Raw genomic sequence first — 27,770 nt, forward strand, 5'->3', positions numbered from 1 at the left:
GTTCAAAACAAGAAGTTCTCTCAGTGATGTGATATGTGAATTAAAGAAATAAATGTTAGACCTATTTGCAGTTCTGCTGCTATTATTCCTTTAAACCAAATCAGCAGGCTTGGACAACAGAGTAACCCTGTTCTGCAGCCCTAGCTCATGGGAGTGTGTCTTCAGCCGCATGAGCTGTGAGTACACTTTGCCAGTGAAAGTAAACCAAGTTCTGATTCAAAAACTGTGTCAATGGCAAGATATGAATCAGGGCCTAAAGCCCTGCCTTATTTTATTCATTTAGCCCATAATCATATGCTTCGGTGTAAGCATGCGCTTACTTAAACCCCTTGAATTTGATGGGACTTAAGCATGTGCTTAAGCCAGTGGTGGGCAACCTGTGGCCCACACACAGCCTGTCAGGGTAATCCACTTGCGGGCCACGAGACAGTTTGTTTACATTGACTGTCCGAAGGCACGGTCGCCCACAGCTCAGGACACCATTTAGCCCTATTTGTCAGCACTGGTAGAATATTGCCATCCTTTTAATTCTTAAGGGGCCAGTCCCACTCTCATTTAAGTCAATGGAAAACCTCTTTCAAGGGGAGCAGAATCAAGCCTAAAAACAGTGAGATCCTGATTTGCAAGGAAGCTGGGCATCCACAGTTCACATCAACTTTCTTTGGAGTCCTGGTTGCTCGGTACCTCCTAAAAACCAGACTCTAAAAACCTGTAGCAGCACAGCTGGACATGGATCTGACACACAGCTCTGGAATCTCTTTTTTTCAAATGCGAAGTGCTTCAACAGAAGCCTCACTACAGTATAAGTGATCACTTATGAGCTACTGTCCCATCTAACTAAATCCATTTGTGAGAGTAAAGAAAGAGACTTAAGAGCCACTACTGACTGCACAGGTTTCCTCACTACGTATAGCTGGTATATATTTATATATATCTTAGAACTGGAAGGGACCTCAAGAGGTCTTCTAGTCCAGTCCCCTGCACTCATGGCAGGATTAAGTATTACTAGACCATCTCTGGCAGGTGTTTATCATTGGTAATTTTAAGAGCAGGTAAGATAGAGACTCCACAACCTCCATAGGCAATTACAGTGCTTAACCACCCTGACAGTTAAGTTTTTCTTAATGTCCAACCTAAACCTCCCTTGCTGCAATTTAAGCTCATTGCGTCTTGTCCTATCCTGAGAGGTTAAGAACAATTTTTCCTCCCTCCTCCTTGTAACTACCTTTTATGTACTTGAAAACTATTATCATGTCCCCCTTCTTCTCTTCTCCAGACTGAAAAAAAAACAATTTTTTCAATCTTCCCTCATAGGTCATGGTTTCTAGACCTTTAATTATTTTTGTCGTTCTTGTCCAGACATTCTCCAATTTGTCCACATCTTTCCGAAATGTGGCGCCCAGAACTGGACACAATATTCCAGTTGAGGCCTAATCAGCACAGAATAGAATGCAAGAAGTAATTCTTGTGTCTTGCTTATAGCACTCCTGCCAATACATCCCAGAACAATGTTCGCTTTTTTTGCAACAGCATTACACTGTTGACTCATAGTTAGCTTGTGATCCACTATGACCCCCAGCTCCCTTTCCATAGTACTCCTTCCTAGCCAGTCATTTTCCATTTTGTATGTGTGCAATTGATTGTTCCTTCCCAAGTGTAGTACTTTGCATTTGTCCTTATTGAATTTCATCCTATTCACTTCAGACCATTTCTCCAATTTATCCAGATCATTTTGAATTTTAATCCTATCCTCCAAAGGACTTGCAGTCCCTCCCAGCTTGGTATGATCTGCAAACTTTATAAGTGTACTCTCTATACCATTATCTAAATCACTGATGAACATATTGAACAGAACTGGACCCAGGACAATTCCTGCAGGATCCCACTAGATATGCCTTTTCAGCTTAACTGATCCACTGATAACTACTCTCTGGGAACAATTTTCCAACCAGTTATTCACTCACCTTATAGTAGCTCCATCTAGGTTGTATTTCCCTAGTTTGTTTATGAGGAGGTCATGTGAGACAGTATAAAAAGCCTTACTAAAGTCAAGAGATACCACATCTACCGCTTCCCCCAAGTTACAGGTCAAAGAAAGCTATTAGGTTGGTTTGACAATTGTTCTAGACAAATCCATGCTGACTGTTACGTATCACCTTATTATCTTCTAGGTTTTTGGAGATTGATTGCTTAATTATTTGCCCCCCATCTTTCCATGTGCTGAAATTAATCTGACTAGTCTATAATTCCACAGGTTCTCCTTATTCCCCTTTTTATAGATGGGCATTACATTTGCCCTTTTCCAGTCCTCTGGAATCTATCCCTTCTTTGACGACTTTTCAAAGATAATTGCTAATGGCTCAGATATCTCCTCAGTCAGCTCCTTGAGTATTCTAGGATGTATTTAATCCCTGGTAACTTGAAGACATCTAACTTGTCTAAGTAATTTTTAACTTGTTCTTTCTCTGTTTTAGCCTCTGATCCTACTTCATTTTAACTGGCGTTCACTATGTTAGATGTCCAATTGCTAATAAACGTTTTGGTGAAAAAACAAACAAAATAAGTCACTCAGCACTTCTGCCGTTTCCACATTTTCTGTTATATGTCTGTGTGAATTACCCTAATAACTGATGATCGGTGCTATTACACTGTGGCTAATCTCTCTCTTCTCCTGATGTTATACTGGTACACACAGATTTTGCCAGGCATGTAAAAACCATTCAAATTGAGTCTATTAAAGTTTAGATTCTCCCAATTAAAACTGAAGTTCAACTCATTACTCCGGAAAGAATGGGGTTAATATGATTTTACACACATGTGATTGCATTTTCACATTATGCTGCTTCATCACCCTAAGCCCTTTGCTGGAGCCTTTAAATTGTATTGAAGTACAGAAGATGGGGGTGGGGCGGGGAAACTATCGGGCCAGTTTGCTTCTACTAAAGTGAGTTTAAGGACGGGGGGAAAGTGAGAGGGTACATGGCAGAAGGCATTTGATTTAACTTTATGTTTTCAGGGATTCAGTAGCAGAAATTATCCAGAAAACTATAATGTATACATTATAGTAATAACTCAACAATGGTATAGTGCTTTCTATACCTACATCTCCAAAAGCTTTACAGAGATTGGTCTTATCTCGATTTTTACAGATGAGGAAATTGAAGCACGGGGAGTTTTAATGACACAGTGAGTAAGAGCTGGTAAGAGAAACCCAGTTCCCATCCTAGAGCCCTGTCACTGGACCACATTGCTTAAATGGTGGTGGTTTCTAACCAACTGAGTACAGGAGGCAGTCTCCTGGGCTGTGAGCTTGTTAGTCCGGTTGTCATTACTTAGATTTCCCCTTGGCTAAAGCTGATCACATTACAGCTAGAATTTTGAAGACAAAATGATATTAACTCCAACCAGATAAGCTGGAGATAGTAGCAAGCAGGATAACGCAAACGGATAAACTAAGGAGTGAAACAAACAGGTGGCCCATTGAAGTTGCATAATCTCAAGAGCCATAGTTCTGTTCCTATCATGACTTGTTGGTAGAGGAACAGCTATCACAACTGGCTGCAGTGTTTCTGGGCTTCATCTGACACGTGAACAGGTATGTTTTAGGAGGCTATCCTATGGGGAGGACATGCTCCTGTGTAGAGTTGTATTTGAAGAGAAAAGTCAAAGTCTGCCAATCGAGGGAGCAAATTCTACAGTATTCTCTCAAACAAAACTTCCTTTGACGTCTATGAGAGCTCTGCCTAGCTAAGGACTGAGAAATGCCCTGTGTGCATTATTTGCTAGTCTAGTAGGGGCAGGTTTTCAGGTGCCTAAAGCTGCAAATCACCTAATGTGATTTTAAAAATACTTCTAGGCACTCACCTCCATCTTCAGAGGCCCAAATACCATTTTTAATCTGGGCCTTAGTGTACTGGTTTATATAGAAACACAAATTCTATGGTTCTTGGAGAAAGCCACAGAAATGGCTGGGTTGCCTTGTTTGGGGTTTCTTAATGCTCCTGACAAAATGTCTTCCTGCTTTGTAATGCAAAGCAATTAAAATACGCCTTGGATCAAATGGCTAGAACAGAGGACTGAAAATGGGCTCTAATTCATGGAGCTAGGCCACCAGTTCACAAGAGTTGAAATTCACCTCTGTGCAAAGGAATAGCATAGGACCACTGCCGGGCAGTGGTCTTATACCAGCCCTTTCTGCAGAGGTGAGTTTCACCTTGGGCAAGTACAGCAGTTCACTCAAAACCAGTAATTCATATAAGCAAAGCACAAACATCCATGTGTAGTATCCAACTAACAACCTACTATGCCCAGACATTTATGAGATCTATAGAGATCTCTTTACACAGGGAGTACAATTCAAGATCCTTTGGAAAATACTGATAAAAGTCAGTCTATGCCAAATTTAAAAATACCAGCATGAGAAGGCTTTGGGAAAAGAAATAAATATGTCACACACACACAAATCAATTGTGGAAGTGCGTTAACAGAATGTTAAACCCTGGAAAGGTAAACTGTTAAAACTGGGAAGAGGTAAAAATAGTGAAACTCTTCAAACCTTGGGTTTAAGATGTTATTGGAAACTCTTCATAAAATTCTTTTATTTCATTTGGCCTGTATATAGTCATTTCCAAATAAGCCACTTTCCTTAGTTTTAACAGACCATGTTACAAAACTAAAGAAACTGTTTCCTAACCACTAGAACACATGCTAGTCTATTCTTTATCATTTCTTAAACCACCCTCATCACAGTAGTCTGAGCACCTTTCAATAGCACATTAAGCTGCATGATTTATCACACCCTATAAAGCCTCCCCATCATAGAACCTGGATAGTCTGACTTCCACATCCCCAAATCATGCAGGATGGATAAAGGAGAAGGAACTACCTCATTTAAGACTATTGTGTTGTTCTGCAATACATATTAAAAATTTTAAAGGGTATTAAGCCTCCCCTCTTCATACATTTTCCAATAGGAAAGAAGCTAAAGACATTTCACAACCCAGATTTTTAATATCTCAAGAGTAATTGATAACACATGAAGCCTTTATGTAATATCTGTGCACTGTATGATGCCTATTGCATTACCCACTGCTATAAAAGCCAAGATTTTTTTGATTTATTGAGGGAAAGGGATAAAAATCATCACAGTTAATCCTTATTTCCATTTATTCCTTTTGTTCTGGTTTTATTCTCCTGCACTGAAGTTTTGGAAACTTCTGCTACCTGGGTACAGTGTGCATGAAAATGAAACTGCCTATGAACAAAAGCATAACAAGCATATACCCACAACCCTGCCCTTATCTAACATAATATAAAAACCAACAACTGAGCATGAAAGTGACTAGCCAAGATAAGATGAAGCAATTATTTTTACCTGGGAGAATAAGTTTCAACAGATGTCTTTGCCGCTAATTCAATATGTTCAGCTAAGGTGACAGGTTTGTTTTCAACTAACAGCAGCAACAGCATTCAGAGTAAAGATTCCCCCTGTCCTTTATTCAACTCTGTGATGGGAGACAGTTCACAGCACGACTATGCACCACTCAAGACCCACTTGAGCTCGGAGGGGCTATGTCTACATTGCAATTACGCATTAGCAGGTTCACATCAGCTAAGTCGGGCTTGCAGGACTCGGGCTGCAGGGATATTTAATTGCAGTGAAGAAATTTGGGCCCATAGCCCAAGCCCTCCCATGAGCCCATGTCAGCTGACACAGGCCAGCCGTGGGTGTTTAACTGAAGTGTAGACATACCCTCAGTGCAGCTTAAGTGCTTCTCATGTGGAGAATACACCAACTTGTGCTGACTCTCCCTGGACTGGGGTGAATGGACACTCCGTCTTCTCCATGGACACTCCGTCTTCTCCAAGGTGACTTCTCTTCTCTTTTTTATTTCCTTACCAAGATGCTCATAACACCCACACAGTGAGGTGTGTTAAGGCCAAAGTAAATTAGGGTACGTCTACAGTGCACTGGATGTGAGCTTCCCAGTGCTGGCCTCAAGAAGCAAATGCTCAAACCATAGCAGCATGTATGCTGTGGCTCAGATGGAGCTCAGGCCCTCAAGCCCATTCGTCATCTTGGGTCTGAGATCAGGTACCTAGCCAAAGTTTCTGCCACAACATCCACACTGCTGTTTTTAGCACACTACATGCGAGCTCAAGCCCTGCTAGCACAAATGTGTCTGCCTAGGAGGCTTGCTGTCAGCCGCCATGTAGACATACCGGTAAAGGCAGATTCCTGCTCCTATTTGACATCAGTGGCAAAGTTCCCATTCATTCATTTCAATGGGAGCAGATTTTAAAGGGGCTGATACAGTCGGCCACTGAAGTCAAAGGATATGCATGATAAAAGACAAATTATTCAAATATGTTGTCAGAGCTGCAATTGTCACTGGATATTTTTTGCAAATATTTTTCAAAAAGTTGTCACGATTTCTTTTTCCTGCTGTTTTCCTGCCACCTTTATTGAATGGTCAAAATTTAAGCAAAGTTTACATTAAAGTTTTGATTTTTATGCAAGTGGGAAAGGGGGGCTAATATTTGCCTGTATTTTCTACCAGCTCTGCCCTTTTGCAACCAGCAGCAGGAAGCCCTGGAAGAGTTAGGATGCTGCAGGCTGCACAGGAGTCTCTTGAAGTCACTTTACTAACTTGTTTGAGCGTGGGGGAAAAGACGACATTTCGAGACCTACTTTGATCACTTTTACATTCTACGAGAATGCACAAGTTTGCTTGAAGCCCGCTGAAATAGTAACAGGCCCTTGACTAAAGAAGAAATGCCATTTCAGTTTGAACTTTATTTGCTTTGTTGTAGTTATGCCAGATGAGCTTTCACTTCAATTGAAATAATTTCTAAGTAAAAGAAATATTTGCTTTCAGGGGTTTTCTGGCCTGCTTAGTTTTTATGCAAGCCGATGTTCAGGCATTGTATGTTTTAAAGAGAGAGACACACATTAATAGAATGCAGAAAAGCCAACATGAGAGTCAAGGAGTATGAAATGAGATGCAGCTCCTAGAAAACCAGCTGTATTTAAAAATCCTCTTTGGATAATATACTGTAAGGCCCTAATGCAGGATTGGGGCCTAACAGAGACAGATATTGTTCATAAATCAAAAGCATACACAATTTGATGTTTATTATTGAATTAAAATGTGGCTAAACAATTTACAAATAGACAAGTATGGAAATAACACTCCTCAGGCACATTCATAGGAACCAGCACAATATCTATTGGTAATAATTCCACCTATATCCTGACAGCCCAAAAACTTAAATGTGACTTCTTAGTGTTCTCTGACGAGCATTCACTGCTGCAGCTAAAGAATGAAAGGAAGGGAAGAGGTGATAAGAGGAAAGGAGAAAAATAAAAGCATGTTACTTATAAACTGATGAAAATAAAGGAGACAGGAGGCTCATCCACGCACAAATTTGCACCAGTTTAAACCAATGCAAACTACTAATATTGGTTTAAAACTGGGTATATCAGTTTCGCTTGCCCCTGTAAATATACAGGGAAAGCTAATTTATAAGCCAGGTTTAAATGGAGTTAAGCATGTCCACATACAAAGTTGCCCCAATTTAAATAAATCAGTTTTTAAAATCACACCTTCAGTTAAACTAGTGCAAATGTGTGTGTAGACCTGGCAGGAGTCTCCTCTCAAAGTGGTGCAAACCAAAAGTAACTCCATTGCTATCCCTTATTCTGTACACAGGCCCATTGAAGTCAGTGAGACTACGAACTGAGTAAGGGATGAACAAGGGGTATTCCAAGGGGTAAAGGTTTGCAGGATCTGGCCCTAAGATTGGAGTTGAGTCACAAACTGCAGTTCAGCAAAGCTCTTAAGCACACAATTAACTGTATGCACATACATAGCCTCACTGGAATCCAGCATGTGCTTTGACTCGAATGACCAGATAGCAACTGTGAAAAAATGGGACGGGGTGAGGGGTAAAAGGCGTCTATATAAGAAAAAGTCCCCAAAACCGGATTGTCCCTATAAAAAACAGGACATCTGGTCACCCTAGCTTTGACAGATTGAGTCAAAGTACTCAACTCCTTGTAGGATTGAGCTTTAAGGGAAGATGCAGAAATTATAGCAAGAACAATGTACAAATCCTATAGGCCAGCTTTCCCAAAGACCAGGTGAGTCTCTTCTGTTGAGGTGAACTATCCAGAAGGAACAACATACTGCAACTTTCAGAAAAGGCTGAAGAATTTTGTACTGCTACATATTGTCCTGACGTTAAAGACATTAGAAGGTACAAACCATATTTACACACTTTATGGACAGATCTCCAGTTACCTAAATGTTTCTGACTCAGTGCTGTTACTGGAATTGGTTCATCCCAGATTACATTCTTCCCCACGCAGAGCGCCAGTACAAGACCCATACGTGACTCAGTCATAATTAAATAGTTTCAAGGCTCAGGTGGGACTTAAGCAATGCTTGAGCTTTGTGCTAGCCTTCTGCCCAGGGGTGAATTTCACCCCCTACATTCCTAACTAGGAGAAATAGGACTTTCCTGTTAAACCCTGCAGCTTCAAACGAATATAGTATTTATTCTTCACTTCCTATCCTGAAGGTTTTGTGATACTGACATGATGCAGTATACTGTTATATAGCAAGAGGTGACAGGATTTCAGTAGTGAATGAAATAATTCCTATGAACATACTTGATCAATCATTTGAGATATTTTGGAATGAAAAGCACTACAAAAATGCAAGATACTTTTAATAATATTAAGCCCTCTGCTCTCTCTCTCTCTCTCTTTCTGCTATATCTTCCACTGGCACAGTAGAAGGACATTATCTATAATAAAGACTTTGTAACTATCTAATAACTAAATGGCAGCACTTCAATTACCACTCCAGTCTTCACAAAAGGTTGATTGAAAGAGGACATTTCAATGGTAAATACAGTTTTAATATAAAAGTTCTGCTCTTGCATACATGCATACAGCTTCCATTGACTGCTGTGAGAACGACACATGGGCAAGTATATCTAAGGGCAATTTATTTTTTATTCTGTATTTTTAGAAAACATTTCCTGCTTTGGATGGAAGATATTGGTGCATGTCAGAAGCTGAGCCTCACAAGATACACGATAATTAAATGCATCCAGACAGCAGCAGTGTGGTATCCTTTCAGAACAAGGCCAATATAAATCCTCAGAAGGATATTTACAAGACTTTGGGCATGATTGTCCAGTGCCCTGAATAGAGAATCATTTATACCAATACAATCGGGTGTAAATATATTACCAATTCACAATGGCAGTGTTTTACAGTAATTTTACACTAGTGTAAATGACTATACAAGGCACTGAAGAGTCAGTCCCGTTGAGTTTCCTATGTCAAAATATGCTAAAACTCCCTGGTATTCAAAAATCTGCTACTATTTTGTTTCCAAGGATTGGTGTATAGGTTATGGATCATTTTTACATGAGGGAGAAAAAAAATGCATGTTTTTTTTTTATGAATTCAAAGAAAAATCCATGTAGAGGCCCTTGCTTTTACAAGCATTTAAAAAATAGAAAATTTAGTTCACTGTAAAATAATGATGGAAATAAAACAATGCTTTTCACAGGGACTTTGAACTTTACAGCAGCTTCTCTTCATCCTATTTTCCTCCTTCCTTAGGCACTTTTTAAAGAATTCTACACAGACCAGTCTCCTGCTGTTGAGACTAGGCACTGCCCATGACCTAAGCTTGCAGATCATTCTCAAGTTCTTTCTCATCAGCATGTGCTGGGTATTATTTACCACATCCCAACCATGTCCGCTATGAGATCAGCTCTCAGAGACAAAACAAAGCTATCGTAGCCATCCCGTTTATGGGGCCCACTGCCCATATCACTAGCTGCACGGAAATCCTAACAACAAAAACAACAGTGAAGAATAATTTACTTGTCAAGCAGAAAGCTAAGATAACTCTAAAGACAGCCGGAGGAATCCATGTCAGCTGCAAAATTGTTACATTTGCATTCTTGCATACATTGTTACCTTCTAAAGTGAGCAAATAGGAATTTATGTTGGCTTTTTTCAATGGTCTCTCTACCTAATAGAAGCATATCTGAACAAACATTCTCTCTCTTCCCCACAGATTAAATGTAGAAAGGACTGTTTGCCAGATGATTCCCTTAAAATGAAGCTTATACCTCAAAAACCACCATCAGCAGTATCAATCAAATGAGAGATTCTTAAAGCAAAGGATGGGATGGTATCACAGAAGGATAAGGTTTTGTCTACGGATTGCTTATTATACATCTGTCTGAGAAACACCCCAGAAACACACTAGCAGCCACAAAAATATATTTGCATATAAAGTCAGTATAACATTAGTCCTGATAAGATGTTCTGAGAATATTTGTGCAGCTCAGTATTAATGTGGTTTCAAGTAGGATTTAGAAGGAAACCTAACCAGAAAGGGCGAGATCCTCACCTGGTGTAAATCAGCATAGTGGCACCAGCTAAGGACCTGGCCCAAAATAATTACCACTAAAAACAGAAGATACAGAACTCAAGACTAAGAAATTATACTGTTGCTACTTATGAGAAAGGTTCTTCAGCTATCCGTTTTGAATTATGGATTGTTTTACTTCTCACAGCTATTGTAAACCATTCATTTCTAACCCTCCCTACTTCTGTAGTACCTTCAGGTGGAGGATCTCAAAGTGATTTCTAAATAACCAAGACCCCAATAATTTATGAAGGATAGAATGGGCAGCAATTCAGGACACAGAGTACTTGGGAGCAGGGGGGAGAGAAGGGGGCATAGCCCAGGTGATAAAGGAAATACAGCCTTGGGATATCTCTGCATTACAGCATTTACAGAGGCATAGCTATGTCAGTGCAGTTGTGCCACTGTAGCATAGATGCTTCCTACATCAGTGGAAGGGGTTGCCCCCACAACCCATCAGTATAGTTAATCCCCCTTTCTGAGAGGCAGTAGCGAGGCTGATAGAAGAAACCTTCTGTCAACCTAGCTGCATCTACACTGGGGAGTTAGGTCAATTTTGCCAGCCACCTAGGGTGCAAGGCTGGCACAGCCTAGCTAGGTTGATCTAATTTTTAGGTTTAGACCAAGCCTCAGGCCTGGTCTACACTACAAAATGGGATTGGCGCAAGGCAGCTTACATTGACCTAGCTGTCCATGTGTCTCCCACTGACACAAGAACCCCATTATTCCAGTATAGTAACACCCCTCCCTGAGCAGCGTAGAGCCATGGTCAATGTACTTAGGCAGACGCAGGGTGAGTTTAGACACTGCATTACTTAGTTCAACCCCAAATGACCTCCAGAACCTGTCGCACATTGGCTGCTCTGGTCACCACTGTGAACTCCACTGCCCAAGGGTCAGGGAGACCAGAAGCCTCCCCTCCTTTTTAAAACCCCATGAATTTTTGAAATTCTTCTTCCTGATTGCCCAGCTTGGTGAGCATACCTAGCAGCTGACAGATATTGGATCTCCTGGGCCTGTTGGGAGAAGAGGCTGTGCTGGCACAGCTCTGAGCCCGCCATAGAAACATTGCTCAGGGGATGCAGGAGAAGGGGTAGAACAGGAACCAGCTGCAGTGCTGCATGAAAGCCAAGGAGCTGCAGCAGGCAATCCAAAAGGCATGGGAAGCCAACAATCGATCCAGTGCTGAGCCACAGACCAGCCACTTTTACAAAGAGCTGTGTGCCATACTCAGGGGAGACCCCACCACAACCCCCCAGAGCACTGCGGATGCCTAAGAGGAGCCCAAGTCACAGGCCCTGGTGAACAGTGAGTAAGAGGAGGTGCTGGACAAGGAAGAGGAGGAGGACTATGGTGTGGGGGGACAGGCCACCAGGGATCTGGCTGCACAGTGAGCCAGGACCTGTTTTTGACTCCACTGCAGTCCCGCACCAGCGAGCCTAATGCAGGGGAAGGACCCTCAGGTAAGTATGTAGACAAATTTCAGTTGCAGGGATGGCAAGTAGCAGGATATCTTTTGACTTTTCATCCCACTCTAGAGTTAGGTGGTGGGGGGTGCGTGTGGAGCAGTGAGTTTATGTACAGAGGGATGTCCCTGGATCCTCCTGAGAGATCTTGATGAAACTTTCTTGGAGGTAATCTGCAATCCTCTGCCAAAGGTTTCTAAGGAGGGCTGCCTTATTTCTTACTTTGTCATAGAACGCTTTACCACACCACTCAGCGATAACTGATAACTGTGATACACAGGCTAGCAGCATATAGGCCTGCACAGCTTTAGGAATCTGCAGGAGCTGTGTTCTTGGTCTTTGCTACCTCACTCCTGAGGGTATCACCTAAAATCACCACCACCTGTGGAAAATGGTGCCAGTATTCAGTGTCATAACCCTGTATTACAAGAATCATGCAACCAAACAATTCCCTCTTCATTTCCCCAACCCCTGGCAGGCCATACTCACCATGGATGGTGCTGTGATTACTGCTGTGCACAAGCAATCCCAAGCAGAAGTGAAAATGTAGTGCTTAAAAAACTTTAGGCAAGCAAGGGGAGGAAGTTCAGCATCTTAAGTTTCACTCTCCATAGTGAAGACCCTGATAATGGTACCTCTGTATTTTATCTTCAAGGGCTGCCACTGCAGCCTTCAGGGTCTCCACCTCCACACTCACTGAATGCCTGAGCCAGATAAGGAAGAGGACGTGGGATGACATGTTCAATGAAATCCTGCTGCACTGGACCGTGAGTACAAAGCCTGGAAGATGAACATTGAAGACAACCTGGAGAACAAGAGTGGAGAGGAGAAAGGCCCTGGAGTCCTAGCAGGAAAAGGAGAGGGGGCTGTATCAGGGCATAAGGAGGCATCTCAGGCATCAAAAACAGATGCTGCAGACTCTGTTGAACCTGCAGGTTCAACAGTCTCAGGCTCACCTCCTTCTGCAGCCCATTGAGAACTCTATCAGGACCTCCCTATATAGGATGACCAGATGTTCCAATTTTGGGGTCTCTCTTATATAGGCTCCTATTACCCCCAACCCCATCCTGATTTTTCCCCACACTTGCTGTCTGGTCACCATATTATACACACACACACACACCCCCATGGCATCAGGGGGACATTAAAGAACCACAGTTTCACATACACTGATCTGTGCAAGCCAGGGTTGGTGTATCTGGAATGGACATGAATGTTCTTTCCCCTTCATAATAAATCAAGGGAACAGAAATTAAGTTTAAATGTATTTGTTGTAAAATTGCATGGTTTTCCGCATATTGATTTTGTTACAGAATAAAGTCCTATTATTTGGAACATAATTCATTGTTATTTGTTCACAACATTCTGCTGAGTGCTCAACAGTTCTGAAAGCAACCAAATTACCTGTTACTGCACAGTGTCACACAACTCAGAGGATCATTCACAAACAAAAATTAATAGGTGCAATGACAATGTTTATTTTTACATTTACAGCAACCATATGATTCCTCACAGGACACAACAGAGCAGGGCCAGGTAGAGCCCATTACAACATACTATTCTGACTTACTGCTAAAATGGTCTTCCAAAGCCTCCCGAGCCATATAATTGTGTTGAGCTCTAATAACCCTCATATGTGACTGAGGAAGTTCAGCAGACAGCCACTCCACTTTTCCCCTTTGCTTCACATACATTATGCAGGACACAGCAGGCAGCTATAACCATTGGTATATTTTTCTCCCTTAGGTGCAGTCTTGTGAGTAAAGAATTCCAGTGTGAGTGTTGGATCCCCCACCTTTCTGGGATGCCACCTGATGTACTGGGGTCCTATTGAGCCCACCCATTCCACCATTCCTCACCCTGTCTTTGCTGTGCCAGGCCCTCAAGCCTTCTCTAGCACACACATACAGCTAAGGCCACATCCAGCTGCAGACAGACTGAAATCAGTTCTGTGGGAGGATTCAGCTCAGGGATTTACCTAAACTCAAACAAAAAAATTTAAAAAAAAACGCCACCCACACGCCCCCCTCTCAGTGGAGGGAGATATACACAGTTTCCTCTCCCCCCTCCTACCCCCAATATGAATCGCACAGACTGGTTTATAAAAAAACAAAGACAAGTTTATTAACTACAAAGGACAGATTTTAAGTGATAAGGGATAGCAAACAGACCAAAGCAGATTACTGAGCAAACAAAACATGCTAACTACGCTTAATACATTAAAGAAACTGGCTACAGACAGTAATTTCTCACCCTAAATGTTGTTTTATACAGGTTGCAGAGTTTCTTGAAGGTAAACTGTAAGCAGTGCAGCTTAAATCTCCAGGTATACCCTTCATCGGCTGACCTCTTTCAGCCAGGGTCCCAGTCCTTCTCCCCAGAAGAGTCTTAGGTGTTTATAGCAGTCATCTTGGGCGGGGATTCAGTGAAGAACCAGCTACCTTAATTAACTCACTCTCCAGACTTATATAGGATTTACATATGGCGGGAATCTTGTGTTTCCTAGTCTGATCTCCCTTAATGGAAAAAGCACTGAAAGCCAAAGATGGGTGACAGGATCACCTGACCCTGCAGTGTCAAAGCAGCGACCCAGGAAGCTTCTCAGGAAGGCAGGAGATTAGTATCTTCAAAGTCTTATTGTTCTTCCTAATGGCCCATTCAGGCTGATTGCCTACTGTCTGGTGGACGTTTCCCAGATCCAAACACTTTTGCAATTGATACAGAGTTTATATTCCTAACTTCAGATACAGCAATGATACATGCATACAAATAGCATAATCATATTTGGTGAATCATAACCCTTCCAATGACCTCACAAGACTCATCTTGCATCAAATATAGCTTAGTTATGCCATATTCATATCACAAGCTTATTTCTATGAAGAATATGGGTATGATGTGACAGCCAGCAAACCTTCAAATGACCAAAAGCTCATTAAAATGCCATTCTGCACCTGCTGAGCCAGTAGTTGAACCATTCCTTGGTGCTGTCAAGCAGGCCATTGTACAGCTTCATGAGCCAGGGGACCAAGAGGTAGGCTGGGTCCCCAGTGGTAATCTGCCATTTGGGAAAGTCCCTGGCTGTAGTGTTCTGAACGGTCCAGTGCTCTTAAAGATGCAAGTGTCATGCACCTTCTCTGACCAGCCCACACTGATGTTAGTGACACAGCCTTGGTCAGCCACCAGTGCTGGAATGACCGTAGAAAAGTAGCCCTTTCTATTGAAGGTGTTCTAGTGCCAAAATAGGGATGTGTGTGCAGTCTATTGCTCCACTGCCATTTGAGAACCTCACTGCTGCAAATCCATCTGCTATGTCCTGCTTATTGCCAAGAGTCGCAGTCCTGCATAGCATGAGGAGATTAATGACCCTGCACACTTGCATCACAACAGCCCTCATGATGGATTTCCTGACTCCAAACTGCTACTGGACAGTAGGGAATCAAAGTGAGATTGCCACTTGCTTCTCCACTGTCAGTTCCACTCTTATTTTGTTGTCCCTGTGCCAGAGGGTTGGGGTGAGCTCAGCCTAATCTGCAGCTGCTGCTCGTCATCCCAAACCTGCATTATGATGTGATCCCACCAGTCAGTTCTTGTTTCTGGGGCCCAGAAGTTTCTGGGGCAATCCACCATCTGCAACTGCTCTGTGAATACCACCAACAACCTTGAGTTGATTCTTACTTTTACAGCCATCTGCCCTCCAAGAAATCATCATGTTCTCCACTCATTTGGTTCTTACAGCTCTGAAAATACTCCAGGATCGTTAGTGCAGAGCTGTGCAGGCTGCATGCTTCTGTTAGATGGTGGATAGCAAGGAGAGCCATGCAGTTTCATGGGATTTGGGGGTGGGGATGGGAAGGCATGAAAATTATGGGCTACAGATAACATTATGGGATGGAGACTGCTGTAAACTGGTAAGTCGATGCCATGATCCTAGTCACCCCTGTGCAACTTGTTGTAGCCCCATCATGCACTGCCAAAACTTCCCAAAAGACAGTGCACTGAATGGTGGTGAGTTGCACAGTGGGATACCTACCCATGGTACACTACACTCTGCAGCAATACAAGCGCTCCTGGTGCGTATGTGCACTGCTGACACAAGGAGCCAAGTATGCACAAGCACAAGCAATGCACTAACTGCAGCAGCTGTGTGCCAACACAACATGAAACAAATTTGTAGTGTGGACACGGCCTCAGTCTACACTTGTATCGGCGTACCACATTGGCCAGAGGTGTTAAAAAAACACACGCCCTGACCAACATCGGTATGCTGACAAAACTCTCCACATAGATGCAACTATGTCAATAGACCAGGGCTTCTACCGACTTAACGAATATCACTGGGGAGCTGGTTTTCCTGTACTGACAGGAGACTCCTTTGGTCAGTGTAGGTTGCACCTAACTAGGGGGCTAGCCCAGTGTAGATGTAGCCACAGAGTAGGACACCACTTTGAATCCAAACTGGGCCAATCTGATGAGTTCTAGATCTCATGGCAATTCAGTGGCCTGACTTGAATGAGTTGATGTCTAGTTTGTATAGGTATTCATGACTCAGAAAATGCAATCAAAGCTCTTGCAGTTTTAATGCATGTAAACTGGTCAAGGTAAATCCCAATCTCTCCTCTAGAGCTTACCCTTGAACAGCTAACATGTTAAAACTGCAACTTTCCATGTGTTAACATGTTGAAATGCTAGTGTGAACTATAGAGAGACACCCCTTTTCCTAGAGCTGATCTAGCCAAAGTGGCAGCTTTGCTGGATATCTCAAAAAAGGCCCTAACATTTGAAGAGACATGATATCAGGGTAACCCAGGTTCCTTCCTGCAGACCCTCTTCCAGTCCCCAGATCTATTGATGCTTCCTGTACTTATTACCCTGTGCGTGCTGCTCCTGGTGAACAAGGTTCTGTGACTAGAACATCTGGAAAATGAAGTAAGAGTCTAACTAAGAATTCTTGATCTTAAATGGGAAAGACTCCGTGCCATACTGTCACTCTCACCATTCCCAGAACAGGGAGAGAATGCCTCCTTAAAAAGGGATGGTTAGGGTTGGGATCCCTCAAGACTAGGAGTTCTGACTGACAATATGTTCCTCCTGATCTCAGACTAGTAACACAACAAAGAAAGAAAGTTGTGACTGCATTTAAGAGATTTGTTTGATCAAAGAGTGTCTGTTTCTGACAAAGCTCCAAGTAACACATGGCCATACAACTTTTCTATTTTGGGATCTGACTTTTGCATATGAACTCCCAAGATCATAAAGTGAATGAGGAAATTAGAGGCAGCTGCTGAAAAAGTGAACCTTCTCAACAAGATGAAATGGAAAGACCATACCTTGGTCTTTGCCCTGTATTGTAACCACTTAAGATGTGTTTACATCTCTGCCTCCCCCACACTATTAAAGACAGGAAGACAACAATATTTTTCACATCCCCTTCTTAAAGTGTCTGTTTTCATACCATTGGGGTTTGGTTCTTTCCTTTTATTGTTCTGAGATGCAAACCTTTAAAATCACCAAGAAAAAGCCCCTACAGAGTTAACAGGAGCTGCCATTTGTCCCTAATCTACAATCACTCCTCATTTTAGGCCAACTGATACAACTGACCATTGTTGTCTATAAAGTTTCTTTTCCAAAACAAAAAATAAGGCTGAGGTTGAAACCAAGTTAAAGGCAGCGATGGCACTCTGATGAAGTGAATAGGTTGCTCTCTGTGCCAATATAGTCTACTTAATCACAGTCTAACATTTTAATTATGTATACAGCTAAGGGGACTCGCTTGCATTGGCTTAATTATTCTGCATGATAATAAGAACAAAGGGCCTCTGTTGAAGTAATCAACAAAAATTTTAGCTGGCTGAGTTTCCTCAAAATGTTCTAAGACCAATGAAAGATCCCATCATTAAGGATTTGTAGCCTGTGAGAGCTGTTTTAAACCTGTTCCCTTCATACCACAGCTGGCCCTTTGAGCCCACTCAAATTCTTTTTATCTGAAAGCCTCAACGGGGCAGAACAAAAGAGTGCTGCTCGTTTGGAGTGAGTTGTCTATGTCATCTGTGTGATGTTCACTAGAAGGAGACATGTATCTTAATGAGCTTTTGGCCAGGGACAGTGCTGCTACTTTCTAACTTTTGTCCAGTACACAGGACTCCTGATGCAGGGCGCTCTGGATGTGTTACAATTGTAAATGAGCCCCAGCAACAGCACATTGCATAAGAATCCCGCAATAACAATTAAGCAGTAGTCCCCACTGTTGTGGGCCTCTCCTGCCAGATAATTGACCACAAGCGGAGCTATGCAGAGTCCCACACTGAAAGCAAGGGTGCATAACAGAAGTGAAGGTTAATTGTCTTGCAATGAAAGGGAGGTTAGCACCAGTGAGAAGTGGTTTGTAAGAACCAAAAGTTTAAAGCCTTCATACTCTGGGGGCATTTGTTGTTTGTTTCTAGTATTTGTTAAAGTAGTCAGGTCTTTAGAAAATGTACAGATTGTGCTGATGCATTCCTTTATGGACAATGAGCAAGATGTCATGCACACTGGAAGTCAGATCAGTGATGGTCATGTATACATGCCAAGATTAATCCAGATTAGAAATAAATAGTCAGAAGGGAGGGAGGGAGACAGAAATTTATGAAAATGAAAAACATTTTTGTATAAGTTTTCCATGGAAGCTTTCAACTTTTTGGCAAAATACAGAAATATTTCAATTTGGAAATGTCTGAATAGAGAGTACTTTAGGTTCTCCTCTATAAACCAGGGTTCCTAGTCAGACTACATCTCTCATAATGTAGCACTTCCCCTCACTCTTGAGGAGGGGAGGTGATGCATCATGAGTCAATGGCTGTGGTGCATCATTAGAGATGTAGTCCATCTGGTGCCTGTCCCAGAGAGGAGAATGAGGACATAAGTGAGTGTAGTAACCCACATCCTGGTACTAGCACTTGCTGTCATGGGGAGAGAGATGGCCCATGAGAGGGCAGCAGGAGCTGGGGAGGTGGCTCAGAATCCCCCTGATAGGGCGGTTAGAGAAGGAAAAGAATCCCTAGCTCAGCATCTTGAATGATTTGGAGCCTGGATAGGAGGTGAGGTGATAAAATAAAAGAAGATCTGCAGAATAAAAGTAGGGGACAGAGGAGTGAGAAGGAAAGAAAGGTTTCAAGTCAGGAGAAGAGGGAGGGGGAGAAAAATAGACCTCAGTATGTGAGCAGGTACTCTTAGGGAAGGGAAGGGAAGGGGTGGGGTGGGGGTGAAATCTACAGACTTACCAGAGAGAGAATCAAGGGGAAAAACCTGAAAGGAAATATAATTGATGAAAAAGGGAATTGATCAAAAAGTTGCTAGATGAAAACAGATCCTGAAAACGGTAAACAAGAAGCCCACCCACACAGGACCTAATCACTCTCTGTTCAGGTAATTTGTCTGAACATCTCTTGGACTACAATTCAAAGGTGCCTAATGCACAAGTGAGGCCCCATCAGGTGAAGAAACTCCATGTGTGGATAAACTCAGTGAAAAGAGGTACAGCCACAGGAACATCAAATCTAAGAAGCACTTCAAGCCAAAGAGAAGCAAGAAACAGGATAGCAAGAGCGGAGCTGGGACTTACAGCCAAGGAGAGGAAGAATTGATTCGTTTCTGAAGTCAGACAGTATTTTGTGAAATAATTTCTTTTGTTCTTGTTAAAAGCAATGTATCTGGTATTATGGCACATTGTGTACAACTCACAAAAGGTTAATGAGTTGGTAACCTATAGATTATTATTTAATTAGTAATGCTTTGGTAATGTTCTATATTATTTATGCTCTCAGTACAATTTTGGGGTTTTCCCTTATAAAGTTCTAGAAATTTAAAATTATCCCTTGTGTCTTGGTTTGCCTCTGCCTTTCCTCACAGTTAGCATACTCTAGTCTAGCCAGATCATAGACTATCAGGGTTGGAAGGGACCTCAGGAGGTCAGCTAGTCCAACCCCCTGCTCAAAGCAGGGCCAATCCCCAACTAAATCATCCCAGCCAGGGCTTTGTGAAGCCTGACCTTAAAAACTTCAAAGGAAGGAGATTCCACTACCTCCCTAGGTGTTAGGGGGCTTATTCCTTCACCCACATACTTCCCTGGTCCTTCTCGCGTGAACAGAGAGCAACAATACCCAAAGTCCAAAGGTGCAAATAATTCAATGTTTATTGGGGTTAACTTCCAGCAAGCATAATTCCAGTTTCCTTCCTTAGTGTCCCCCTTCCCAGCTCTGATACCACAGAGCCTTACACCTGTGTCCCTGTTCCCATTCCTTCCCTTAGCCAAACATGACTCCAATTTCCCCACCCATTTCCTAATTGACTGCAGACTATATAGTAAAACTTGAGTTCTGCTTAGCTATACCTTAACCAATCATTTTCCTGAAATTTAACTAACCAATCCTAACATATTGTAACATGATTATGTAACCAATTATATCCCACCACCTTAGTTTACACCCAGCAAAATTAATTATACAGCAGACAGGAACAATCACAGAACCAGACAGAGATTATACACACAAACAATAGCAAAGTGGGAACTATAATGACAAAACAGTACAGAAGTGAGGATTTCACATCCCAGTTATTGATAAGTGAGTTCTTGCCAGACAGGATGCTATTAAACTAAGTTTCCTTTTACATCTTCTAGGCACTTCCCTTTCTCTGGAGGTGATAGACACTATCAGGACAGGATTGTATTCCTAACAGCCCAATAACACCTTATTTCAATGTGACTAGTTTGGAATGTGAGGAGGTGACCAGTCGCTTCCCAGCTTATGGCTGCCTCTGCTGCCTTGCCAAAGGCCTTAGCCTAAGAACAGGGCCTCAGACTGTCATAGTAAGAGAAGGACCTTACACTGGCAGACAGTGATTTTGATTCTTTTATACCTCTAACTAGCCAAGTGATAAGAATACACCTAAATTCTTAGAGTATAGGCCTTTACAGACAGGCCTGAATATCTATATCCTAACACTAGGTAACACATTCCAGTGCTTCACCACCCTCCTAGTGAAAAAGTTTTTCCTAATATCTAACCTAAACCTCCTCCACTGCAACTTGAGACCATTACTCCTCGTTCTGTCATCTGCTACCATTGAGAACAGTCTAGATCCATCCTCTTTGGAACCCCCTTTCAGGTAGTTGAAAGCAGCTATCAAATCCCCCCTCATTCTTCTCTTCCGCAGACTAAACAATCCCAGTTCCCTCAGCCTCTCCTCATAAGTCATGTCTTCCAGTCCCCTAATCATTTTTGTTGCCCTCCGCTGGACGTTTTCCAATTTTTCCACATCCTTCTTGTAGTGTGGGGCCCAAAACTGGACACAGTACTCCAGATGAGGCCTTACCAATGTCAAATAGAGGGGAACGATCACGTCCCTCGATCTGCTGGCAATGTCCCTACGTGTACATCCCAAAATGCCATTGCCCTTGTTGCCAAGAAGGCCACACTGTTGACTCATATCCAGCTTCTCGTCCACTGTAACCCCTAGGTCCTTTTCTGCAGAACTGCTGCCGAGCCATTCGGTCCCTAGCCTGTAGCGGTGCATGGGGCTCTTCAGTCCTAAGGGCAGGACTCTGCACTTGTCCTTGTTGAACCTCATGAGATTTCTTTTGGCCCAATCCTCTAATTTGGATTAGGGCCCTCTGTATCCTATCCCTGCCCTCCAGTGTATCTACCTCTCCTCCCAGTTTAGGGTCATCTGCAAACTTGCTGAGCGTGCAGTCCACGCCATCCTCCAGATCATTAATGAAGATATTGAACAAAACCGGCCCCAGGACAGACCCTTGGAGCACTCCACTTGATACCAGCTGCTAACTAGACATGGAGCCATTGATCGCTACCCGTTGAGCCCAACAATCTAGCCAGCTTTCTATGCACCTTATAGTCCATTCATCTAGCCCATACTTCTTTAACTTGCTGGCAAGAATACCATGGGAGACCATGTCAAAAGCTTTGCTAAAGTCAAGGAATAACACGTCCACTGCTTTCCCCTCATCCACAGAGCCAGTTCTCGTCATAGAAGGCAATTAGATTAGTCAGGCATGACTTGCCCTTGGTGAATCCATGCTGACTGTTCCTGATCACTTTCTTCTCCTCTAAGAGGTTCAGAATTGATTCCTTGAGGACCTGCTCCATGATTTTTCTAGGGACTGAGATCACCATGAGACAACCCAACTACACCTCCCATTAGCTACAGCAACAACAAATCTGCATTAAATTATTTCAGATTTCAATTTTTTCAGGATTTGACAAAATTTTTTTTGAAGTTTTCCATGGAAAGCAGACATTTTCCACGCACCCCCTCCCCCAACACACAAAAAAACCCAGTTTGAATTAAAAGTTTTCAACTAACCCTAATGGTGGTGCCTGCTGCAGCTAATCCTGGCTACATGCTAATCAACTGAGAGCCTAACTGCAACCTACCTGTGTCTTTGGTGCCATGGAGTGCCAGTGGATGTATTTGCAAGGCCCCCATCCAGCATACTCTGGCATGGTAAATCTGAAGCCTTCACTCTTGTGAGGGAAGCTATGTAGATGGATGGGGAAGACAAGCAGATTCATTATCTCCCCAGTTGTACTAACCACCTCAGCCAAAGAACTTGTGTGAGCATGGGCTGAATCTCACAAATGCATCAAACTCAAAGCTCAGTTCAAGCAAGTTCAGTACTCACCAGGAAGACTGTTCACAGTTTCTATCGAGGTAAAGTACTATTTGCCTTCCCTTCTGGGGCAATGCTATTGTCCTCATTTCACAGATGGGGAACTGAGGCACAGAGAGATTATCTGACTTGTCCAAGGTCACACATGGAGTCTGTTATGGAGCAGGGAATTGAAACCTGGTCTCCCAAGTCACAGGCTAACACTCTAACTGCACAGTGGTTTCCTCTCTGGCCAGGCAATCAGCAACCCTAATGTTGCAATCATTTACTCCAGATGGAATTTGGCTAGGCCCCCAATGCTTGCAAAGACTGGATTTTTAATGGAAACAAATAGGGCAGTGGTGGGCAACCTGCGGCCCGTCAGGGTAATCTGCTGGTGGGCCATGAGACAGTTTGTTTACATTGACCATCCACAGGCATGGCAGCCCGCAACTACCGGGGCCACGGTTCACCATTCCTGGCCAATGGGAGCTGCAGGAAGTGGCGGCCAGCACATCAGTGTGGCCTGCACCAGTTCCCACAGCCTCCATTGGCCGGGAGCGGCAAACTGCAGCCACTGGGAGCTCCGGGTGGTCGTGCCTGTGGACGGTCAAGGTAAACAAGCTCTCTCACGGCCCACCAGCAGATTACCCAGACGGGCTGCGTGCAGCCCGCCCACGACTGAAATAGGGGCTTGTGAAGCCAATCTCACTTGGACCATTAGTAGGGTTTGAACCCAGCATCTTCAGCACAACAGGCAAGAGCCTCTAGTGCTTGAGCTAAGAGACTAAGGCTACAGCTACATGTTGCACTGGACAGGTATGTTTCTGCTCAAGGAGACATACCAGCACTAGCTGTGATCAAGCTAATGTCCTAAAACTAGAGTTTAGACATAGTGGTGTGAGCAGCTAGTCACCCCCCCTACATGCCTTGTGCCTCAGATGGGTACATACTCAGGGTAGCTCGCTCCTCCTGATGCTCATGCCATGGCAGCTATGCTCCATTTTTAATGTACTAGCTCAATTAGGGAAGGTAACAGCTTCATTCCTGACACACCCAGTCATTAAAGCAATCAAAAGTAATTTTCAATCCATTCTAAATAGCTGAATCAAAGCCAATTTAGAGTTTATTGTTCCTAGGACTTTGCTTCCCTGTTTCATTTTCTATTCCCAACCTTTGCAGCTTTTGCCTTAATACACGTGTTTTTCCTTTTTTGTTTTCTCTTTCACAAAGAAGTTTGATTAGGTTTTTGCAACATATCCAAAAAGTGCCAAAATCTGTTGAACAATGACAGCGCTGTTCTGCCATCTGAAAGGCAGCAGTCACCCTTAAAGAGTCATATTGACTTATTGGAGGATCGGAGATGAAAAGAGAGGATAACTGCAGGACCCACTGTGTTGCAACTGTGCGATTTGAGGGTTACTACCTTTTCTTGGAAGTTCATGACTAATTATTCTCAGCATTCTTTGAAGTCAGCCTCTCTCTCTAAAATGCAGCGGCTACAGTCACATGCTTTTCACAAGCTCATGAGTGTATTTGAATGGTCAAGATCAGTGTGAGGTTCTTAAAGTGGCAATTTATTGTCAATGATTTTTGTTCATATTATGGAAGCCAAGGTGGGGTGACAAGAAATGCCGGTGGGGAAGTTGGGAAAAGGAGGAAAGGAAGAGAAAGGAAGAATGAATGGGGCAGGGGGCAGAATAAGAGAGAGGGAAGGATGGAGAGGTCCATGTAGGACCAGACCTCTGATAGAAAAGTAACCATTCCCCTCTTTGGGGAATGGTAAAAAAATTGACTTTACAAGTTCTTGAGTAGTTTCCTATTCAGTAAATGCCTGTAATTTGCTCCCTTTATATTGTGTTCTTAGCTCTCATTTTGATTTTCATGCCCCCTGCTGCATCCTAGTGCCCCCCTTTGTACACATTACCACCACTTCCACCCAGCCACCCACATCCCTCCCCTATCAGAACTGTTACTACAGTCACTGTGCTATGAAAACTTCCACACAGCCTTGCCACTGATCCCACCTGGGAAGTTTTTCCCAGAAATCTTTCACAGGTGTCAATATATATTGGACAGTGACAGCATCTGCCTTTTGGAAAGGAGCACACAAAAGGTTACAGATCTATCCATCCTACGCCCAGGAGCTGTACTGGGCCAAACCCAACTTAGAGGTCCCATCAAGCTTACTTTTCAGCATCTTCTAGCCGAGCACTCCCAGTACAGTTTGAAACAAAAACAGGCAAATTTCAATTTCCCCCCAATACGTAAAGCCTGGGATTTATCTGAATGCTCAGATTTAGATTCTTTGGTCTAAACAATACCTTCAAGGATCTGAAAACATATTCTGGCCAATAGGGAGCATTTTCTCCTTCTGTACATATCACTGGCCTGTGACTTTCAAAAGCAGTGGCTAACCTCTTCTCATTGAAGGTATTTTTCATAAATCTGCAATTACTAATCTGCTATCAGAAAAGGACACAATTCTGTATTAGACTTTTCCCTCTAGACTTGGAGTCAAGAAAACTAACATTTGGGTATGGGAAAGAAACAGTCCTGATTCTCTCCAGCACGGATTTATCGTGCTACAAGGCAAATGCTAACAGGCTTCAGAAAGGAAGACATGTGGGCTACCTCCTTGGTAACTGTTTCCTTCAGTAGAGTAACACCAGGGATGAATGAGGCTCCATAATCTTTACAGAATCCACATTTCCTTTCATCACCACCTCCACTGAAATTGAAAGGTTGCAAATTAAAATCTGATAAAAAGAAATACTTTCCTCAGATAGTGTACAATTAGCCTGGGGAACTCACTGCCACATGAGATCACTGAGCTCAGTAATATTAATAAAGGATTAAACATTTTTAGGAACAAGAATATAAAGTTAGAATAGTAAACATTTTTTTAAAAATAACTAAGAGGGAGAAATCTAAGGTTAAGCCTCTCTCTTATACAGCCCCCACTATTGTACCACAGTACTTTATATAACTTCCCTGTCATGAGCACCCCCTTGGCCAAGGGCGTGTGCCTACACTTTCTCTGTTTGTCCCTGCTCCAGGATAGGGCAGTGCCCCAGGGCTCCCTCCCTGGAGACAATGTCCTTAGCCTGTTGGGGGCCTTTCTGGTCACAGCTCTCCAGCTGGGCCACTACAGTTCAGTTCCCCCTCTGGGTGCCTTAATGTCCAGGACACTTCCTCCAGTGGCTAATGGGGAGATCCTGGCCCACCCAGTACTCCAGGTCCCAGATCAGGGAACCTGTAGATAGCAGCCATCCACTGTGTCCCATTATCTATGTCACACTGCTGCTCTAATTCCCTGGGCCACTTCCCCATGGTCCCACACTGTCTTCACCCTTACTTCAGGGCCTTGTCCTAATGGAGTCCCACAACCAGCTCAGGACTCCCCAGCTTCTGGCAGTGCTGCCCTGTCCAAGGTTCTGCAGTTCCCTCAGCCACCCACACAGCTCCAACTCCAGCAAGGAACTGAACTTCTTTTGACCCCGTAGCTCTTCTTACACTAAGCTGCTGGACCCTGATTGGCCGTGTCCCACACAGCCAGTCTAGGCAGCTTGGAGGACCCTCTCCACTGCCCTTTTCTCGGGCAGGGTGTGGCAGGGCCACAAGGCCTCCAGCAAGGGTCCTCAGAGGCTCTGGTATACCCCATCACAATCCCCAAACTCACAACACTCCTGAGATGCAATGAAGTACTATTATTTCCATTTTACGTTTGGAGAATTGAATCACTGAGACTAAGCAGCTTGCCCAGAGACACAGAATGTCTCTGCTGGAGCAGGGAATTGAACCCTTTCCCTCAAGTCCCAAGTTAATACCCTAATTACAAAACCATAACCCTTGCTGGGGTTAAGGGGGGACGGGGTAGGGGGAAACTTCTCTGGGGACAGGTCATCACATAGCTACCTAATGTAGAGTTTCTTGTACTTTCATCTGAGATTGGCCATGATGGTGACAGAATACTGGACTTAATGGACCTGTGGTTTGATCTGGTATGGCAATTCTATGTTACCATGGACTATGTGCTGATAAGGATTATAAAACATACCTGTGTCCAATATTTATGACCTCTGAATTCAGTATCAATGATCCTCTGCCCCTGCACAAAGGTCCTTCCATTGCCAAAGTGTCTCTATTATTAACCTTGCATGGCTAGTTACAGACCATACACAGTAACAAGATTTCGTTAAGCACTTCGCTTTTGTATAAGAACTGCTTTGGCAAAGCAAAAAAGAGGCAACCTAGAAAATTGTGAATTAAGCATGTGTTCTTATTAAACATCCCTAAATTCTCACTGCACTTCACAGAGGAAGACATGTTTGCTGCCTGAAAAGCTTGGTGGGTATGAGGGCAAGACCCGAAGCAATAGGGAAATTGTGAAAAGGCTATTGGTGAAGGGGACAACTGGATGGAGTGGGAGGAAGGAGGGATGTGTTAAATGAATAGAAAAGAGGGGTCTGTTCTAACCAAGGGACTGCAACAGCTAATTTGGGCCTCATCCTCAACTTGTGTAAATTATCATAACTCAATTGCAACAACAATTTACACCAGCTACTCTACATAGGTTCTTACACCACCCTTGTGTCTTGTAGAATCTTAGCACCTTCTAGACGTGCATTAAGTGAAGTGACTAACATCTGTTACATGGTTCATTCTCTATCTCGTTCCCTCCGCAGGGGCAGAATTGTGGGTGTCAATGTAAGCTGAAGATCTGACACTGTGTGCTCTGTGACTTCCAAATGTAATCACGTCATTGTCCTCCCTGTTGTTTGCTTATCCCCACTTCTTGTGTCTTGTCTTATGGTTAGGGCCCTACCGAAGTCAGGGCCATGAAAAACACATCACAGACCGTGAAATCTGGGCTCCCCCATGAAATCTGGTCTTGTGTGTGCTTTTACTCTATACTATACAGATTTCACAGGGAGATGAGCATTTCTCAGATTGGGGGTCCAAGCCAAAAGTGAGTTGCATGGGGGTTGTGGTATTGCCACCCTTTCTTCTGTGCTGCCTTCAGAGCTGGGTGGCCAGAGAGAGGCAGCTGCCGACTGAGGGCCCAGCTCTGCAGGCAGCAGCACAGAAGTAAGGGTAGCAATACTGCAACCCCCCCCATCAATCACCTCACAACCACCAACCCTACCCCCCCCCCAGCTCCTTTTGGGGTCAGAACCCCTACAATTACAACAGTGT

General features: G+C 43.3%; 1 long non-coding RNA gene across 3 annotated transcripts; it reads right to left on the bottom strand.

The window, feature by feature from the left end:
- Window positions 1–7,158: 7,158 nt before the first annotated feature.
- LOC122461729 lies at window positions 7,159–26,042 on the bottom strand. Of its 3 annotated transcripts, none has more exons than XR_006283865.1 (4): window positions 25,930–26,042; window positions 25,206–25,302; window positions 22,357–22,459; window positions 7,159–7,316 (listed from the first exon to the last, which is right to left on the bottom strand). It is a non-coding gene; the product is annotated as an uncharacterized LOC122461729 (long non-coding RNA). The 3 variants fall into 3 exon arrangements; XR_006283863.1 differs by lacking the exon at window positions 7,159–7,316 and adding an exon at window positions 12,462–12,731; XR_006283864.1 differs by lacking the exon at window positions 7,159–7,316 and adding an exon at window positions 12,462–12,770.
- Window positions 26,043–27,770: the final 1,728 nt, after the last annotated feature.

This window comes from Chelonia mydas, chromosome 9 (genome assembly GCF_015237465.2).
Source record: "Chelonia mydas isolate rCheMyd1 chromosome 9, rCheMyd1.pri.v2, whole genome shotgun sequence".
Lineage (NCBI taxonomy): Eukaryota > Metazoa > Chordata > Testudines > Cheloniidae > Chelonia > Chelonia mydas.